This window comes from Equus przewalskii, chromosome 14 (assembly GCF_037783145.1).
Source record: "Equus przewalskii isolate Varuska chromosome 14, EquPr2, whole genome shotgun sequence".
Taxonomy (NCBI): Eukaryota; Metazoa; Chordata; class Mammalia; order Perissodactyla; family Equidae; genus Equus; species Equus przewalskii.
The window spans coordinates 15,054,681-15,075,270 of NC_091844.1; positions in this window are offsets into that span (position 1 = coordinate 15,054,681).

Below are 20,590 nucleotides of genomic sequence, written 5' to 3' on the forward strand. Positions count from 1 at the left end.
TAACAGGGTGAAGGCTTTGCCTGCCTGACCTGCACCTGAGAGAGGTTAGACCGCTGGTTGGGTACAAGCCATGGAGTCGCTCAAAAAAAGTTTGCCATTTACTACCAGGCACTCAACCAAGATTTTTATATACTTTTAATTCTCAAGACCTTTTGCAATAAGTCTTACTCTTATTTTATAGATGATGAAACAGACCTGGAGAACTGCTGTATCTTTCCCAATATTATATGTTAGCAGAGAATGAACATCAGTTGTAGCCTTTGGGCCTGGCTGAAAATATTCTTGAGACTTTTTGAGGAAGGAGGAGGGGACTGTGGTAAACGAGCACCAGCATTAAGCCCTGAACTGGGGGTTCTAGAGGAGACCCTCTGGGAGTTTTGGTACTGGCTTCGTTTACTGGTGCTCTGTGAGCTCACCCAAGCTCAGAGCCTGTCTTTGCCCTGTGATTAAATGAATAGTAACCCTCCCCAACATTTTTGGCTTGGCTCAAGAGAAGGCAGCTGAGAAAAATACTTGAACCCAGCATGTGTTTCTCTAGGAAGAGCACCTAGATCTGGGGAAGAGGAACCCCAAGAACTAGGAAGAGACCAGAAGGAGTTTGTATTTCCATATATAGTAATATTTGCCACGAGCCAGGGACATGCTGGCGAGCCCTTTAAAATCAAGGTTGTAGGGGCTGGCCCGCTGGTCCAGTGGTTAAGTTCGTGCGCTCCGCTGCAGGCGGCCCAGTGTTTCGTTGGTTCGAATCCTGGGCGCGGACATGGCACTGCTCATCAAACCACGCTGAGGTGGCGCCCCACATGCCACAACTAGAAGGACCCACAACAAAGAATATACAACTATGTACTGGGGGGCTTTGGGGAGGAAAAGGAAAAAAAAAGCTCTTTAAAATCAAGGTTGCACATGTGCATACTAAGGAGTCATGCGATTCATCACGCCTTGTAACAAAAATGGGTCTCGCCACCATTTCTTCCTTTCCCGAGGCACGCTCTTTCAATTCTTTTGGTGTTTACCTCTGTATATCTAAATATGCTTGTATTACTACTTGGCCTTTTCAGTTTTGGGCTCTTAACTTCCTATATTGGAAGATGATGTTTAGTTTAATCTTCAGCTTTTACCATACACAGACCGTAACCTCCCCCCTTCACTGTATAATTGGGTCTTAATTTTGGTAAGAACAGTAGAATATTCCAAAAATATTACTGAGCTGCTGAGTCTTGTAGTAAATGTATCGTGATCACTTTTCCTGTGCAGTTATGTGTTGCTTAACGATGGGGATACGTTCTGAGAAATGCATCATTAGGTGATTTCATTGTGCAAACATCGCACATTGTACTTAACAAACCTATATGGTATAGCTTATTGCTCCTAGGCTGCAGACCTGTACAGCATGTTAACTCTGTTGCATACTGTAGGCAACTGTAACACAGTGGTATTTGTGTATCTAAACATATCAAAACAGGAAATGTACAGTAAGAATATGGTATGAAAGATAAAAAGTGGTGCGCCTGTATAGGGCACTTAGCATGAATGGAGCCTGCAGGACTGGAGTTGCTCTGGGTGAGTCTGAGTGAGCGGTGAGTGAAGGTGAAGGCCTGGGCCATCACTGTACACTTAGGCTATACCAAATTTATCAACAAATTTTTTCTTCAATAATAAATTAACCTTAGCTTACTGTAACTTTTAGTAAACTTTTAAATTTTTTTAACTTTTGTAATAATAACACAGCTTAAAACAAACACATTGTACATCTATACAAAAATATCTTCTTTATGTCCTGATTCTGGAGGCTTTTTTCTGTTTTAAAAATTTTTTATTTTTTTTCTTTTCAAACTTGTTTGTTAAAAAGACACAAACTCTCACATTAGCCTAGACCCACACATGGTCAGCATCGTGAATATCACTGTCTTCCACGTCTACATATTCTCCACTGGAAGGTTTTCAGGGGCGATAGCCCGCATGGAGCCGTCATCTCCTGTGATAACAGTGCTTCCTGGAACACCTCCTGAAGGACCTGCCTGAGGCTCTTGAGGAGGTGTCACTCTGTTCAGAAGTATGTTCATGATGGTTTGCTTAGTGTGTGTTGTCTTTTCATCAGATTTACTTGTAAGCAGATAATGCACCATGAACATTCCTCTCTACTAATGGAAACCTTTTGATGTCAGGTCCGTGTTTTCAAAATTTTTAAGGAGCTTATTGAGATGTGCAAGAGCTTCTAAACCCTTCACTGAATTTTCTTGGGGGTTCTTTTTCTTCTGCAGTTTCCTTTTCTCTTGCTTCTTCAGCTACGTGTTCTTGTTCAGTTTCAGCGACTCCTCATTAGTCAATTCCTCAGGAGCCATCTCCCTCTTCAGTGTCCACCTCAGTTGCAGCAATAGCCTGGGCAAAGGTCCTCAGGTAGTAGGCCTTTAAAAGCTTCTATAACTCCTTGATCCATTGGTTGGATCAAAGAGGTGATGTTTGGAGGCAGAAACACTGCTTTGATGTTGGGATGAAGATCAATAAAAGGAGGATGTCCAGGAGCATTATCCACAAATAACATCTTGAAAGGTATGTTATTCTCTAAACAGTACTACATTCCGCTGGCATAGGAATTCAGGAGGGCTTCTTGGAAGAGGAGCTGAGTCATCATTGACTTATTGCTCCCGGTAGTACACTGGCAGTGGGTGCCTATTGATATGCTTGAAGGCCCAGGGATTCTCAGATCACAGAGTTTCAATTTGTAGCCTGCAACATTGCCCCCAAGCAAGACTGTTATCCTGTGCTTAAAAGTGTTGAAACCTGGCTTTGAATTGGCCTCCTGGATGAAAGTCCTTTCAGGCATCTGTTTCCAGAATAGGGAGGTTTCATCCATATTGAATATTTGCTCTGGCAAGTAATTTTCCTCCACAATCAGCACATTATGTAGAGTTTCCAAAAATGCTTCAGCTGCCTTCACATCAGCACTCGCAGACTTCACCACTCAACTTTCACATGATGTAATGAGCAATAAACAATTCAAGAATCAGGCTACTCAGAGCTAAGAAGAAATTCAACATCCTAGTCAAATCCAGCCTTTTTTTTCAACACTGCAAACAATCTTTGCTTTGGCCGTGATCGTCATGGCGCTGAGAGGAATATGCTTCTGTGTCTGGTCTTCAATACGGATCATTAGCAGTTTCTCCATGTCTGGTGGCCCTTCTCAAATTTTCGTTAGTCTTGTTGCCTTCAACAAAGCAGATTCTTTAACAGCTTCCAACGCTTTGTTCTTGTTCTTCAAGATTGTAGGTATGGCGGAATGGGACATGCCTGACTGGTAAGCAATAACCATCACTGATTTTCCACCTTCATAATCCTTAGGTTTAGTTTTGTTTCCAGGTCAATCATCCAGTGTGACCTCTTACTGGCAACATTAGCAGTGGATTTTGTACACTTAGGAGCCATAGTGAACAAAACAACATGAAATTAAATGAAGCATGAGACACGATGTAATCAAGAGATGCAGTAAACACGAGATGTATGAGGCTGCTGCTGGCGTAACATGGCATACTGTTTTACAGGAAACTTTTATTCTGTTTTATTTTAATTTCATTTATTTATTTTTTGAGGAAGATTGGCTCTGAGCTAACATCTGCTGCCAATCCTCCTCTTTTTGCTGAGGAAGACTGGCCCTGAGATCACATCTGTGCCTATCTTCTTCTACTTTATATGAGGGATGCCTGCCACAGCATGGCTTGCCAAGCAGTGCCATGTCTGCACCCGGGATCCGAACCTGCAAACCCTGGGCCACCAAAGCAGAATGTGCGAACTTAACCGCTGTGCCACCGGGCTGGTCCCAAGGAAACTTTTTAATAAGTAGAAAGAGTACACTCTTAAATAATGATAAAAAAGTATAGTATAGTAAATACATAAGCTAATAACAGTCATTATCATTACCAAGTATTATATAGTGTACATAACTATTGTATGTGCTGTACTTTTATGTGACGCAGTGCGGTAGGTTTGTTTACACCAGCATCACCACAAACACGTGAGTAATGCATTGCACCACCACATTCCTATGGCTACGATGTCACTAGGCGAGAGGAATTTTTCGGCTCCGTTATAGTCTTCTGGGACCGCTGTTGTATATGCAGTCTGTCGACTGAAACGTTACGCAGCGCATGACTGTAAAACTTTGTTTTCCCTGAAGTAAGTTGTCTTTTTTTTAGTTTCTTTTCACTAATCCATGCCGAAGCTGTCAGTTGTCTCATTTCCTCTGAGGACTATCAGAAGCAACAGGAGTGTCATTCATTCGTTAGGGAAGCCCCCTCCCAGCTTCCGATCTGCTCTCTTGCAGACGGTTTCACTTCTGCTGCCTAAACTTTCCCTCTCTCATTCTGGGCATTTCTTTTACCTCCTTTGTTGGATTTCCTATTTCCTGTAACCCTTGATTTCGTTTTTCTTGGTGGTTGCCTTGTTTTTATAGAGAACACCTAGCAGCTTCCGGAGAAAGAGTCGGGGAGGATTTTTTTTGAGACCTTGCGCATCTGAATGTGTTTTTATTCTGTCTTCATATTTGATGATTTGAGCATAGACTCTAGGTTTGAAATAATTTCCCTTAAATGCAAAAGCATAGCTTTCAGTGCTGCTATGGAAGTCTGAAGCCTTTCTGATGACTGATCCCTCATGTGTGTGACCCATATTTCTGGGTGCTTGTTGGATATTTAGTTTTTAGTGTTGGAAACTTGACAGTAAAGAGTTGGCTTATTTTTAAATGGACTGAGTAATTCATTCCTTGGAAGCCTAGAAATTCACATCGTTTAGTTCTAGGAACTTCCTGAGTTACTTTGATATCCTCCACACCTTTTTTCTTTCTTTTCTTTTGAGCTTTCTAAGCTACTGAACTAGTACTCTAATTTCCCATTGTTTTGCTCAATACAGTTATCTGTTTCTCTGACTTTGGCCTTTTTTTGAGAGGTGTCCTCACCTCTATTGTCAAATCCTGCTATTAAGATTTCTGCTCCTTTTTTTTTTTCCTGAGGAAGATTCGCTCTGAGGTAACATCTGTGCCAATCTTCCTCCATTTTTTCATTTGTGGGACACTGCCACAGCGTGGCTGGTGAGTGGAATAGATCCATGCCTGGGATCTGAATCTGCCAACCAGGGCTGCTTTTGGGCTGCCAAGGCAGAGCATGTGGAACTTTAGCCACTCTGCTATGGGGCCAGGCCCTCTGCTCATTTTTAATTTCCAAAGCTGAAAAAAAATAGCATTCTGGGGGCCGGCCCCATGGCTGAGTGGTTAAGTTTGCCTGCTGCACTTCAGCGGCCCAGGGTTTTGCTGGTTCGGATCCTGGGCGCAGACATGGCATCACTTGTCAGGCCACACTGAGGCCGCATCCCACATGCCACAACTAGAAGGACCCACAACTAAAAATACGTAACTATGTGCTGGAGGGATTTGGGGAGAAAAAAGCAGAGAAAGAAAAAAAGATTGGCAACAGTTGTTAGCTCAGGTGCCAATCTTTAAAAAAAAAAATAGCATCCTATTTCAGGGATGCAATCAATGTCTATTCTTTGAGAATATTAATGATAATTTTAATCTATCAAAACCTTTTTCTTCCTATTTTTTTACCCTGGCTTTTTATTCTAGTTTCTCTCATGCCAAGCTTTCCTTAGCTGCCTGGTGATCTTTGGTCATCTGCTCATATTTAAGAGTGGAACACTAAAATGCTGGTGGGAAGCTCAGTGTGTGAGTGGCACTTGTGGGCTTCTGGGGCCTTTATCTTGGGCAGTGGTTCTCAACCAGGGGTGATTTTTCTTGCTGCTGCCTCCCGGGATATGTGTGGCAATATTTAGAGACATTTATGGTCACAGTTGGGAGATGCTACTGGTCAGAGATGTTGCTGTAAACATCCTCCAGCACACAGGGGCAGCCCCCTACAACAAAGAATTACTTGGTCTAAAATGTCAGAAGTGCTGAGGGTGAGAAACCCTGGTCTAGGGTGATCTGGTTAAGACTATTTCCTTAGAGGAATCCCAGAGAAGAATCCAGAAGGTAGAAGCTTGACTGCTCAAAGTTCTGGGGCACGGTGGAGGAAGAGGTCACTATGTATTTAATCTCCTTGTTTTCAGTACAGACAGTCCTCGTTTTGTATGGCTCCAGTATGAACACATTTATTACCACCATTTAGGTAAATAACACCAGTTCCCCAACAACACAGTTCAAATTTCAGTTGCTGTGTACATTAACTGTGAGTAATTGCATAAAGTACGAACTTTAATGCTAGCTCTTCAGTCCACAGATCACATTTACAAAAGAACAAATGTGTGTCATGATCAATGACCTATCAGGTCACTTCTTTCAAAGTCTGGGTGATTGGTTGCTGGGCACTTACTACTCAGTTCACTTACGGATGACAAAGCTTTTGGTGGTGTTGCCTCCTTATCTGCCAGCCGTAGGGAGAGACTGTGGGCTTTTAGCTGTACTGTAAGATGATGCTCCAAATTCTCTTGGGGGCTTGAATGAAAGTGTGAAGACTTGCTATTTACCATCAAACACAACTTTCATTGATCTAGCCAATGAACCAAGAGGTTATTTCAACTTTTAACAATTTTTGGACAGGCTCCACAACTGAAGATTTTGCAATTTCTTTAGCTGAGGTTTGAAAGAAATCAAAAGCATCGTGGCAGAACGTAGCAGTAACATGCAGTGTGGCAGAATCTTATTGCACTGCAGATAACTTGGCAGGATTCGAAGTAAACATAAATTGAGTTGAACTTGACCGTGGGAAGGTTGACGCTGCTGCTGTTTGAGAGATTCTAGATAGGCAGCCAGAGGAACTTAGTGAAGGCGGACCTTCAGCGTAAATTAGGAAGGGGATTATGATGAAAACGATGCGGTTGTCCCAGAGGAAGTGACCCTGGCCGAAACGCCACATTAAGGGACTTCTCGGAGGTATTTCACAACAGTGAAAGAAAGGTAAAAAGTTGAAAGCTGATCCAAAAACACTTTAATCCCAATATTTCTCATGTTTTAAATTACATGTACTAAAATAGTTTTACTATTTTTTTCATTTTTGTATACATTTATAACTGTCAGTTTTAATGTTTTGACAAAAATTCTTAAAATTCACAGGACAACCATCATCTGTCCTGTTGATTATTAGATCAGTTTGCATGGTTTCAGCTGGCAGGGTCTTTTTTGTGGACCCACACCTACTGTGCAAAGTGAGAGCTGCCTGTATCTTACTTGCTCTCAACTCTGACCAGTTTCCTGAACCCTGGACCCTCTCTTGTGCCCTTTATAAAATAAACTTGCAGTCTAATACCACATGGAAGACAGGCGTCTGAGTATAGCATGGGGCAAAGGATCTGGGAGCTTAACTGCTGTGGCTTAAAAAAAATGTTTAATTATGGAGATTTTCGAATATACACGACAAGAGAAGGATAGAATGAATCCTGTGTACTATGTACTCATAATCCAGCTCTAAGAACAATCAAACTTGTGCTGTCGTTGCCTCTCTCCTTCCTCACACACTAAAAACTTTTCACTGGAGTATTTTAAAGCAGATCTCAAATGTATCATCTCACCTGTCAAATACTTGGCGATATGTCGCAAAGATTGTGTTTTGTTTCTGTGTTTAAACGTTACCGCAATGGACCCTAACTCTTTCTCAGACTTTTGGGCTTCCTGGCTCTAACCCCTCCGTCATAGTCTTGAGAGGTCCCTTGTTCTCCAATTTCTGAGCCTGTCAGTGGCCGTTGTAGCTTCTTCCTTCTCGAGTCTGCCGCATCTATTCCCACTTGCTGTCTCGCTTCCACGATTTCGTGGTGGTGTCAACTCGCCTGTTGACTATGTCTCTACAATAGTCCCTTACTGCCTGCCATTTTTGTGGTGTTTCAGAGGGAGTGAAGGTAAATGTTTCCATCTGTCTTTACCTAGGAATTCTTGACTAGTTGATATTTCAGTATTTTTTTTTAAGTGAAAAATTTATTGGAAGGTTTAAATTGAAAATTTTTTGAACAATTAAGCATAGAAGGTAGAGTGAAAGAGCCTCGCTTGCTTTCCCCTTTCTCAGTCCCACTGCCCAAAGGTCACTGTCAATAGCTTGCATGGCAGCAACTTGTGGTTACTGTCAATAGCTTGCATATCTTCTCATGCTTTTTGCCTGTGCATGTGTGTACATATGCGCACACATGCATGCACACACACACTTGGCAGAATCTATCTTTTTGAGAATTGAAGCTGTTTATTCCTTGGTAAAGCCCCCTTGGCATCTAGAAGTTAAAAGGTGTCCTTCACAGAATAAACAGGTCAATGTTGAGTCACTTGGTTAACCTACTATGTAGCTGAGAACGAGATAAATGTTACACAATCATGCAGGTGTTTACTTACAAGTTGCCAAACCTTTACAAGCCAGGCTAAGCTTTAGGCTAAGCCAGTGCTTTCAACATTGCATTTCCTGATTGGCAGGAAATAAAAGGATTTGTTCTCACTCTATCTCACTCTTTCACCTTCAGGCAACATAAAGCTGCTTAGAGACCAAAGGTGACAAGGTTAAGGCTCCTGCTGATTAAAAGCTCGGTTGTGGTGTTTCTTATAAAATCTAGTGGTACGGAGATGCCTGGTCTATTAAAACCCTTTCTTCACTGGGCAGTGCACATGGATTTGCAAATGTCAGTTGCCGGTGGTTTCTCTTGGCTCACACCAGAATCTTATTTAGTGCTCCAAATTTCAATAAGGTTACTGAACTCATACCCCGTGGTGTGAAAGTTGTTTCTCTTTAACAGTTCTCTGCCTTTATCTGTGCCTCTAAATTCTTTAACCGTCCATTGTTTCACCAGAGAAGCAGGGAGAGATTTGAAGAGCTGGGAACGGTCAGGCAGCAGGAGATTGCCGAGGTGCTTATACCAAACTGTTGCTTTTGTGACAGATGGAGACTTTTGAGATTTTATTAATAGATTTGTAAAATAACTACTAAAATAAAACACTAGAGTTGCTCATTGGCAGTAGTCCTTGCCTTTCTAATGTTCGGGCTCTCGTGTAAACCCCTTTGGTGATATTCAGAGATGATGCTGGATTTCTTCATCTTATCCGAACATACTGTGGTGCAGTGCAGAATGCTACTTATTAAAGGAGCAAGATGGTTATTTTCTGGGGACTGCTGAAATTACAGCAAGGTCTCCCCTCCCAGAGTATTATTTCTAAAGACCTAGATAGCAGGTTTCTACTTCCCATTCATTCTATTTCTAGAAGCAAGCAAATGTTCTCTAATTGCAGGCTTGGGCTGAATGCCTCAGCAGTGTTTCCCACTGTGCTAATTGGAAAAATATAATTTTCAACTAACTGTGTCCTGCTTTGCAAAATAATAGTTGGCAGCTGAGTTGTGAGTTTAGTTCCTAAAGTGAAATAGTACTTTTCAGTTTAGCACAAAGGATGATGGACCTTTAGAAATCCTAGGGAGAACCTACGCTGTGTACAAAGACCATTAGAGATCAAACTTCAGCCTATAAGAACCAAGTTCCTATTGATTTGATGTCTTTTTCTAGGGGTTTTTATTAAATTTAATTTCAATTAAAAAATTTGGGGAGGCTAGGTTCTGGGAATGTTATTCAATATTGCCCATTAGTTGCACAGTCATATGATGGGCCTTGTGTACCCTATTGATTTTGAAAGGAGGTAATTTTCTTTTATCTAGCTCTTGGCTTCTGGCAAGCTCTCCATTAGCCTAAATGGGGTTGGCCTTGCCAGCTTTTTGGAAATACTGTCCGCTTGCGAGTATAAAGTCGATGTGACACTTCTGTTTAGAATCTTTGGTTTTTCTTAGAGTAGCTCTGTTGTGTTCTACCCGGAATCACTGTCCGGCATAGAAAAAGCCTATAGATTCAAAGTTTCCATCGGAATCAGAGATCTTAAAGGCAGGCGATTACCTCCCCTGTGCAAGTAGTTTAGATGCCTTATTAAGAAAAATGTGCATTCCAGAGGGTGGGATATAAACCTCACTCTTGGTACCAATTTCTGCATCAGAATCCAGTCAGAAGACAGAAATCATAGGTGTTTTAACAGAGAATGTAATAAAAGAGTTGTTAACTAGGCGTAAATTGTTAACCAATAACAGAAATGGCAAAAAGCAAACACAAAAGTATCATGGAGGTAGCAACTACAGAGGCTGGGACAACAAAGACAAGAGGGTGGAATGGTTAAAACTTTAGAAGCTTGGAGAAGAGAACCTGTGAAGCTGAATCTCAGGCCTCTGAGGCAGGGTCATTACTTGGCTGGTGCTGGTGTCTCAGCTTGGAAGAGGCCCATCTGCTGAGGACCCAAACCACTGAGGGGGGCATGCTGGCTGCTAGTGACTTTCAGAGGTATGTGTGGAGAGGCTGATTCTGTGAGGACTGAAAAACTGCCAGCAGGACTCAGCTGATGTGAGGGCGACCTTCACAGGAGCAGGAAGCAGCTTCCTTTTCCCTGCAGTCTCCTCATAGCTCCCCCTGTTGGCAGACCACAACGGGGAAGCAGCCGGCGAACGGGTGGTTGGAAGAGTGCCAGCCCTAGCGTCACCACAAAGTATGGGGTGTGGGGTTTGAAGCTGAGCAATGATAGCTTAACAACCAACGCAGGGGTGTCTGCCAATTTCTCCATTTTAAAAGTGTCTTTGGAATGGATACCTTATCTGTGGGGTGAAACTTTGAAACTGTGTGACTGTCCTGTGCCCCCTCTGTCTTTCAACCCAGGGCTTCAGTGTTCACTGTTGAATCTTGCCTGATTCAGTTTTTACCAAGGTGGTTGTAAAATGGTGATTTTTCTGTTTTTCTCATTTCTTGTATATTAGTTGGCATTCTTCGGTAAAGGAGAGCTTTCCCTCTCCCTCAGCCCTTGCCCTGGGAAATGTGGTTTTCAGCTGGGTGGCCACCTACCCAGCTACAAGCTGGAGTTGTTTTACTAAGGACTGTGGTAGAGCAGGTGCTGGTGTAGGCAGCTGGTGCTCTGTCGCAGTCCCAAGCCTAAGCAGCCTTATTACTGCAGTTGAAGCCGTGACTGACTTGAATAGTAAAAGCTTTAGAAGGAATTAATCAGTGTTTTACATATGAAAAGGTGAGGGGAATTCACAGGTGGTGTGGTGTCATTCTCCTGAGAGGACCACATAGGCCAGTGGTTCTCAGCCTTGGCTGCACATTGGACTCACCTGGAGAGCTGAGGCCTGGGTTCCATCCAGTGGCATTGGGGTTTAATTGGTATGGGTGTGACCTGGGCATCAGGATTTTTAAAAGCTCTCTTGAGGATTCCAATATGCTTCCAGGGTTGAGAACTCTGAAACTGGTCACATGGGGTAAATTAGTGCCCTCTCTTGCATCCCATTGGACAGGAATGAAGGAACTCAACTAGGTATATTGGCATGTCTTGCTTTCAAATCAGTATTTTAAAAAATCTGCCCAATGTTAGTGTTTGACCATGCAGCATATTTGTAAATTTGACTTTTCCTCCTCAAAAAAAACAAGTTGATTGTTCTCAAAATTCTATCTGACTCAGCCGGTCCATATCCAGGCAACCTGATGCAGAGTGCTTCTCATGACTTCAGTCACAAACTCATTTGAGCTTCTGTAAAAAAGGAAACACCTTTCTCTGTCTTAAGGATGGAATGAAGGAGAGATACCCAAAGTTGGGTAAATAGCAAACGGTGGACTGTCTGAGTAAATATGACAGCAGTTGCTACAGTGTATTGGGCCTTTGCCACATCCCCAGCATTGTGCTACATATTTAATATAAAGTAGGTCTTTAAAACTTTTAAAATTTGATGTGAAATATTTCGGATAGAAAAGGTTATATAAATAATAAAATAATGAACACTCTTGTACCCACCATACAGTTTAAGCTTCCAGGGCCTGGATTGTTTTCCCCTTCTTCCATTCAGGACTACTGACTACTGACTGAATTTAGTGTTTATTATTTCTTTTTATTTTTTGCTACACGTGTATGTGTCCCTGAAGGCTGCATAACGTTGTTTTGCGTGTAGTCAAGCTGTATGTACATGATCTCAGACTATATGCATTCTTCTAAAATTACGTTTTTTTGTTTGGCATCATAGTTTGAGATTCCTCCATGTTAGAAGGAATTCGTCCATTCCTCCTGGCTCATTCATGACCACACCCAGTTTGTCATCTGTTTTCCTTGCCAACGTTTAGGTGGTTTCCCATTTTTGGCAATTAAAAACAGTGCTACTTAGAGTTCCTATATGAGTTTCTTTGGGCACCTGTGCAAAAGTTCCTTTAGGGTTTAAGTGGAGGAGTAGAATTGCTGCCATGTAGTATATGTTCATCTTTAATCTTATCAGGTATTACCAAACTGATCTCCAAAATTGAACCAGTTTGTACTCTCATTAGCGGTACATGAGTTCTAGTTCTACGCCTTTGCAAACTCTTGATATTGTCAGACTGTAAAAATTTTGCCAAATATATTATTTCCTAATCCTCCCAACAATCCTATCAGGTAGTCTTCTTATTTCAGGTGAGGAAATTGCGTGTCTGATATTAAGTAATTTGTCCAGGGTCACAGTAAATAATTGATAGAGTTGATTCTAACCCGAGTCTACCAGATGCCAAAGCTCTTGATTAACATAAGTCATTACAATATAGTGGAGCTTCAGAGTCTGTAACTGGAGATGAGTATCCTCAGGTATGAGAGAGGACAGCTGGGCAAAGGACCAGGATTTAGGAAGGAATAAGAGAGGCTGACATAAAAGAAGAAGAATATAAGCAAGCGTGTTGGTAATGGCTTGTCTGTCGCACCCGTATGCAGAACTGACATAAGAAAAGGATAACTGTGGCAGTTTAAAAATGGCTACAGATTCTTTCACCCTTTTCCATAGAGGTGGGGTCTCTGTCCCTTCTCCTTAAATCTAGGTAGTCTTTCTCTGCTTTGAGCCATAGTGTTTGGCAGAAGTGACTGCCAATTTCCAGGCCCAGGCCTTAAGAGGCTGGAAGCTTCCACCTCCTGTCTTTTAGAACACTTGGTCTGGGGAAAGGTAGGTGCCATGTAGGAAGTCTGACCACCTTGAGATTGCTGTGTTGTGAGGTAGCCCAAGCAGGTTGAAAGAGTGGAACCAAGGCCCGCTGGCCAACAGCCAGCACCAACTCGCCAGCCGCGTGAATGAGCCATATTGGAAGTCGAGTCCCCAACCTCAGTTGAGACATCTCAACTGATGCCATGAGGAGCAGACAAGAGCAGTCAGGCTTGAGCCCTTCCAAATCCCTGATCCTCCAGACTGACCAAAATAAAGTACTTGTTTTGAGCTGCTGAGTTCGGGATAGTTTGTTATGTAACAGTAGATAACCAGAGTTAGAGCTAAGGCAGAGCTGAAGGGAAGATATTTTTTATCCTTCATGGATATTGCAAAATATGTATATTTAATGCATTCCAAAAATTTAAAGATTGGCTCCTGAGCTAACAACTGTTGCCAATCTTTTTTTTTTCCTGCTTTATCTCCCCAACCCCCGACTCCCGCCCCCGTACATAGTTGTCTATCTTAGTTGCAGGTCCTTCTAGTTGTGGCATGTGGGACGCCACCTCAATGTGACCTGATGAGTGGTGCCGTGTTCGCACCCAGGATCCCAACCAGCAAAACCCTGAGCCGCCACAGTGGAGCGCTCGAACTTAGCCACTCGGCCACGGGGCCAGCCCCCATTTAAAAATTTTAAATCCACACAATATGACTATTTTGGGTTGACTTTTTGCATGTTATACAAGCAGTATATTATAAATTCACCTACCCATGACTGTGGTTCTACTATTTTCTTTTTCCATGTTCTGTTCCAGTCTTTGCAGTAACTACATATTTCATTTCTTTTTTTTGTTTTTTGGGTTTTTTTGTGTGTGAGGAAAATTGGTTCTGGGCTAACGTCTGTTGTCAATCTTCCTCTTTTTGCTTGAGGAAGATTGTCGCTGAGCTAACATCTTGCCAGTCTTCCTCTATTTTCTGTGAGATGCCACCACAGCATGGCTTGAATAGTGGTGCTAGGTCTGTGCCCAGGATCCAAACCTGCAAACCCCAGGGCACTGAAGTGGAGTGTGTGAACTTAACCACTACACCACCAGGCCAGCCCCTTTAATTTCTAATTATGAAATTATATAGAATTTAAATTTCCTGTGTCATAATTTTTAGATGGATTTGGTCAAAAGGAAATCAATAATTAGACTGCCAAATTAGTCATAGTTCACATTAATTTAGCACTCACTTTTCTTGAACTCATTTAATAGTCACAATAACTCAATCTGGAAGTTATATCTTACAGATGAGAAGACTAGGCATTCTAGAAGTTAGGAAACAATCCGTGGTCACCCTCACACATAAGGAATGTGTCATTACAGTACTGGAGAAAGTTAAAGCAAAGGGGGGCAGTTTATCTGGTGCCCGTACAGAAAGAAAACATTCAACAGGGAAAGCAGGAGCATTTCCAAATCAGAGATAAATGAGATTGCCAACTGCCAATTGGACTGCTCTTCTTAAAGTGAGTGAGTGCTAGGAAAATTATTTAAGGAGCATTCAAACAACTTTGGCTGTACGCTTTGGCAATAGCTCCTTGAGAAAAATCTGCAGCCAGCAGAAAATCTGGATACCATAGAGACAACACCATTGAGATTTCTACATGTGTTTGGAGAAAAGAGTCCTTACCACGAATCCTGTGACCTGTGCTTTTGGGGTCTTCAAAGCCAATAAAAATAAGTAGATGAAAGAAGGAAAAGGAATATAAAGAACAGGGTGGTTATTATGGGCTTTGTAGATAGTAGAGATGCCTGTTACCCATTTCTGGGATTTTATTGCTAGAATCTTGTACTCTTGGTAATATCTCCCATGTCCATGAACCAAGGTGGAGTGTTGGACTAAGCACAGTCTGATTTGCAGGCATTATTATAAGCATATTGATAACGCGATAATGCTGCCATTTATTGAATGCCTGGCATGCAACTTTGGCATTCCCAGTGAAACCCCATGGTCTATGGCAGCCTGGTCTACCCTGACTGCCGGAGGAAACTTGAGGAATCATGGTGCCAAAACAGGCTATGCCTTGGTTTGCCCTGCCCCTGTGTGAAAGAGGGAGTCCCCTCCTCCTCCCCCCAACCCCCGCCAACCTTGCAGAACTTTCTGTCAAACAGAGCAGAGTTCATGTGTAGGAGCCACTGATTTACTTGATGACACAAAACTGCTGGTACAAGCAGATGAGAAACATGTTTTGGAAAGATAGAGAGGCTGTTCTGGGCATTGCCTCTGCAAAGCCGCTGAGCTAACACCACGTTGGGGCTTGCTTCCTTGCTCGGTTCCTCCTGAGAAGCCCTCCTGGCACTGAGGAAGAGCCAAGCATCTTAGGGAGGGCAGTGGCTAGAGCAGGCCAGCCATCTCTAGGGCACTTTTTGCTATGATAGTTGCACATTGTTTCTCAGACAAGACACTGTTACACGGCCCCTGTCACTTAGTGCTTGTGTGTGCCCTTTCTTTTTTTTCTGAGGAAGATTAGCGCTGAGCTAACATCTGCTGCCAACTCTTCTCTTTTTGCTGAGGAAGACTGGCCCTGAGCTCACATCCTTGCCTATCTTCCTCTACTTTCTGTGTGGGACGCCTACCACGGCATGGTTTGCCAAGCGCTGCCATGTCTGCACCCGGGATCCAAACCAGCGAACCCCGGGCTGCCAAAGTGGAATGTGCGCACTTAACCGCTGTGCCACCGGGTGGCCCCTTGTGTGTGCCCTTTATTGAGGATCTGGCTAGAACAGACAGTGAGAACCTGGCTTTATCTGGTACTGGGATTCTGTTTCCGGATTTAGGTCACGTGCATTTCCTGGGCCTACGTTTCTTTAGCCTTACACTGGGGCTGACGGAGTTTTTGAATCCTGATCTTGGGAAGAAATGGTAAGGATGTTATAAAGACAAATGATGTTATGAATACATCTAAGATGTAACGGGCAAAGTTACTCCAATGACACAAATATTTCTCTCCAGATTTCAAGATCCAGGCTCCAGGTTGAGGGAGCCCGATGCAGTGGACACTTGTGGGTATCTCTGGAGCCATACCCTCCTCCCTCTTCCCCTTCCCAGCAGACCCAGATTTCTGGTGGAGACGAAGCCAATTCAGTCCTCCAGGATGAACATGTGAACACGTATGGTCTAATCAGAATGAATCTCAGGACTTTTGCTGGGAATTCTGGGGCAAAGAATTTTCTGCTGTAGGATTATCACCATAACCCAAAGGGAAGCATGCAGCCCTGGGTATCCATCTGGGGGGCCCAAGCCTTTACCAAGGACGCTGCTAACAATGAGGAAGACAGTGCAGAGCCAAGGAAAGAAACGGGTCCTTGTAACATCACTGAGCTGCTGGAGGAAGCCTCCAGGTGGACTTTTCTGTTACCTGGGCCGAGACATTTCTTTGATTGTTTAAGCCAGTTTGAGTTGGGTTTTCTGTTTCTTGCAAGTGAAACCATCCTAACCGGTACTCTTGGGATGCCAGTCCCTACTTTGATCTGAGCTGTTGCCCCTGATATTGAGGGAGACAACTTGGGAATCATGGCCTAGGCCCGTCTAAGAATTCTAGAACCCCTGGGCTGTGGGCTCCAGGGAGGAGGCAGCCCCAATAGTTCTGGGAGAGGTGAACCCCTCCTTCCCAGAGGTGAGGGGACCTAAGTTCCCTGTCCTGGGGGAATTTACCATGAGTCATGTCCCTGCGAATGTGATTCATCCACTGGGCTTAAAAGGCTAATTCGCTAGAGAGTGGAAATCAGTTCCTCTGGAACAACAGAGGTCTAGATACCCTGTAAATAATCACAAATGTCCTGTTTCCCCATCCTTCCCCATCCCCACTTAGTAATACCGGCAGCTCAAAACACTGCCTCCTCTTCCTGTTTTTATTTTCTGTAGCTCCTTCCCTTTGGGTCTCACCAGATGATCCTGGGGATGTGGCTTCCAGGTCCTATCAGGCGCCTTTTCTCCTATCAGCCTCGGGCAGCCATGTGCCTGCCTGCCCCGCCCAGTGTGGGACTCTTTGACATGAAGATGGGGCCTCCCTTGCCCCAGATTCTGCTTGGGTCTCTTTTGTTCCTTTCCCACCTAACTGATCAACAAGGTTAAGTATCTTCTGTGAAGGATTAAAAAAAGGAGACTAGGAGAGCAAGAGCATGAACTGATTAAAAGTTAACACAAAACTACAATAATGAAAATAGTTTGGTACTATTTTCCATATAGTCCAAGAACAGACATTGAATTATTGGAACTGAGTAGAAAGTCCTGAAATAAACCCAAGTGAATATGAGATAGAAGAATTTACTATGTTGGAAAACGGTATTTCAAATCACCGGGGGAAACAATAAATCAGTGGTTCTCAGCTGGGGGTGATTTTGTCTCCCAGGGGAACTTGGCAAGGTTTGAAGGCATTTTTGGTTGTCACAACTGGGGAAAGGCTACTGGAATTTGATAGAAGTCAGGAATGCTGTTAAACATCCCACAATGTGCAGGACAGCCCCCACAACAAAGCATTATCTGGCCCCGAATATCAATAGTGCCACTGTTGAGAAATTCTGGGATAAATGAGATTGTTGGAACAGTTGGCTAAACATTCAGGAAAAGAAAAGTGAAGTTAGATTCTGAGTCAAACCACAACAAAAATAATTTTAAGTTACGTAAAAAATAAATTGTAATAAGTACAATCTTTGATGAAGTTTAGAAGAAAACACAGCTAAATTTTTATCCTCATGATGTAAAGACTTTTTTAACCACACAAATAAATCAGAAATGATAAAGGAAATACTACAGACAACCCCGTAATCATGAAAAACACCATGAAGACAATATAAAAAACACCAATGAGTTGCAACATGTGTGACAAAAGATTAATATTCTTTTTTTCCACGTTGGGAGAATTTTATTAGCATTGAAAGAATTAATCAAACATCAATTTACAATGATTTTTTCCAGCTTTATTGAGGTATGATTGACAAATAAAAAATTGTATATATTAAAGGCGTACAAAGTGGTGTTTTGATATAAGTATACCTTGTATAATGATTACCACAATAAGCTAATTAACATATACAGCACCTCCCGTGGTTACCATTTGTGTGTGTGTGTGATGAGAACACTGAAGATCTACTACCTTAGCAAATTTCAAGTCTACAATCCATTATTAACTATACCTATCATACTGCGTATTGGTTCTCTAGAAATTATTCATCTTATAACTAAAAGTTTGAACCTATGACTAACATCGCCTCATTACCCCTACCCCACCCCTCCCCGACCCTGGAAAACACCACTTCTTGTTTCTGTTCCTCTACGTTTGACTTTTTGAGATTCTACATTTAACAGATATCATGTAATATTTGTCTTTCTGTGTTTGGCCTAACTCATCTAGTTATGTCCTTTGAGTTCATCCATGTTGTTGCAAATGGCAGGATTTCCTTCTTCTATATTTATATCACAATTTCTTTATCTATTCACTCATTGACAGACACTTTGGTTGTTTCCATGTCTTGGCTATTGTGAATAATACTGCAAGGAACGTGGGAGTACAGATATCTCTCTGAGATTCTGATTTCCTTTCCTTTGGATGTATATACAGAAGTGGGATTACTGGAAGATATGGTAGTTCTATTTTTAAGTTTTTGAGGAATCTCCATACTGTTTTCCATAGTGGCTGCACCAATTTACATTTCCACCAACAGTGCACAAGGATTCTGTTTTCTCCATATCCTCGCCAATATTTGTCTCTTGTATTTTTGATAATAGCCGTGATTATCAACAACAGGTGTGAGGTGGTATCTCATTATTTTTTTTTTTCTTTTTTCCTCCCCAAAGCCCCAGTGCATGGTTGTAAGTCCCTCTAGTTCTTCTACGTGAGCTGCTGCTGCAGCATAACAACTGACAGATGGGTGATGCGGTTCCGTGACAGGGAACCGAACCCAGGCCACCAAAGCAGTGAGAGCCCCAAACTTTAACCACCAGGCCATCAGTTTTGATTTGCATTTCCCTGATGATTAGTGATGTTAACACCTTTTCATATACCCCTTGGCCATTTGTGTGTCTTCTTTAGAGAAATGTCTATTCAATTCCTTTCCCCATTTTTAAATTGGATTATTATTATTTGTTACTGAGTTGTACGATTCCCTTATGTATTTTGGATATTAACCCCTTATCAGATATATGGTTTGCAAAGATTTTCTCCCATTCCAGAAGTTGCCTTTTCATTTTGTTGATTGTTTCCTTGCTGTGCAAAAGCTGTTTAGTTTGGTGTAGTCCCACTTGTTTATTTTTGCCTTGGTTGCCTGTGCTTTGGTGTCATCAAAAAATATCATTTCCAAGACCAATGTCGAGGAGCTTATTCCTAATATTTTCTTCTAGAAGTTTTACAGTTTCAGGTCTTACGTTTAAGTCTTTAATACTTTTTGAATTTATTTTTGTGTACGGTGTAAGATCAGGGTCCAATTTCATTTTTTGCATGTGGATGTCCAGTTTTCTCAATGCCATTTATTGAAGAGACTATCCTTTCCCCATTGTATATTCTTGGCTCCTTTGTTAAAAGTTAATTGACCATATATGTATGGCTTTTTTTGTGGACTCTCCATTATGTTCTGTTGGTCTATGTGTCTGTTCTTATCCCACTACCATATTGTTTTGACTGCTATAGATTTGTAGCATAGTTTGAAATCAGGAAGTGTGATGCCTCCAGGTTTGTTCTCCTTTCTCAAGATTGCTTTGACTACTTGGGGTCTTTTGTGGTTCCATACAAATTTTAGGATTTTTTGTTTGTTTTTGTGAAAAATGCCATTGGAATTTTCACAGAGATTGCATTGAATCTATAGATGGATTTGGGTAGTATGGACATTTTAACCATATTAATTCTTCCAATCCATGAACACAGGATATCTTTCCATTTATTTGTGTCTTCTTCACTTTCTTTCATCAATGTTCTATAGTTTTGCCATACTGATCTTTCACCTTCTTGGTTAAATTTGTTCCTAAGTATTATATTCTTTTCGATGCTATTGTAAATGGGATTGTTTCCTCAATTTCTTTTTCAGATAGTACCAGTACTCTCCCAGTACATTAGTGAGTACATTATTAGTTCTAACAGTTTTTTGGTGGTGTCTTTAGGATTTTCTTTATATAAGATCATACCATCTGCAAACAGACAACTTTACTTCTTCCTTTCTGATTTGAATGCCTTTTATTTATTTTTCTTGCCTAATTGCTCTGGCTAGGATTCCCAGAACTATGTTGAATAGAAGTGGGCATCCTTGCCTTTTTCCTGATCTTAAAGAAAAGTTTTTATCTTTTCACTATTGATTATGATGTTAGCTATGGGTTTGTCATGTATGGTGTTTATTATGTTGAGGTACATTCTTTCTGTTCCCAGTTTGTTGAGAGTTTTTATCATGAATGGATGTTGAATTTTGTCAAATGATTTTTTTTCATCTGTTGAGGTGATTGTATGATTTTTGTCCTTCACTGTGTTGATGTAATGTATCATATTTATTGATTTGTGTATCTTGAACCATCCTTGCACCGTAGAGATAAATCCCACTTGATCATGATGTGTGATTCCCTTGGCCTTATTGAGATATAATTGACATATATATGATCCTTTTAGT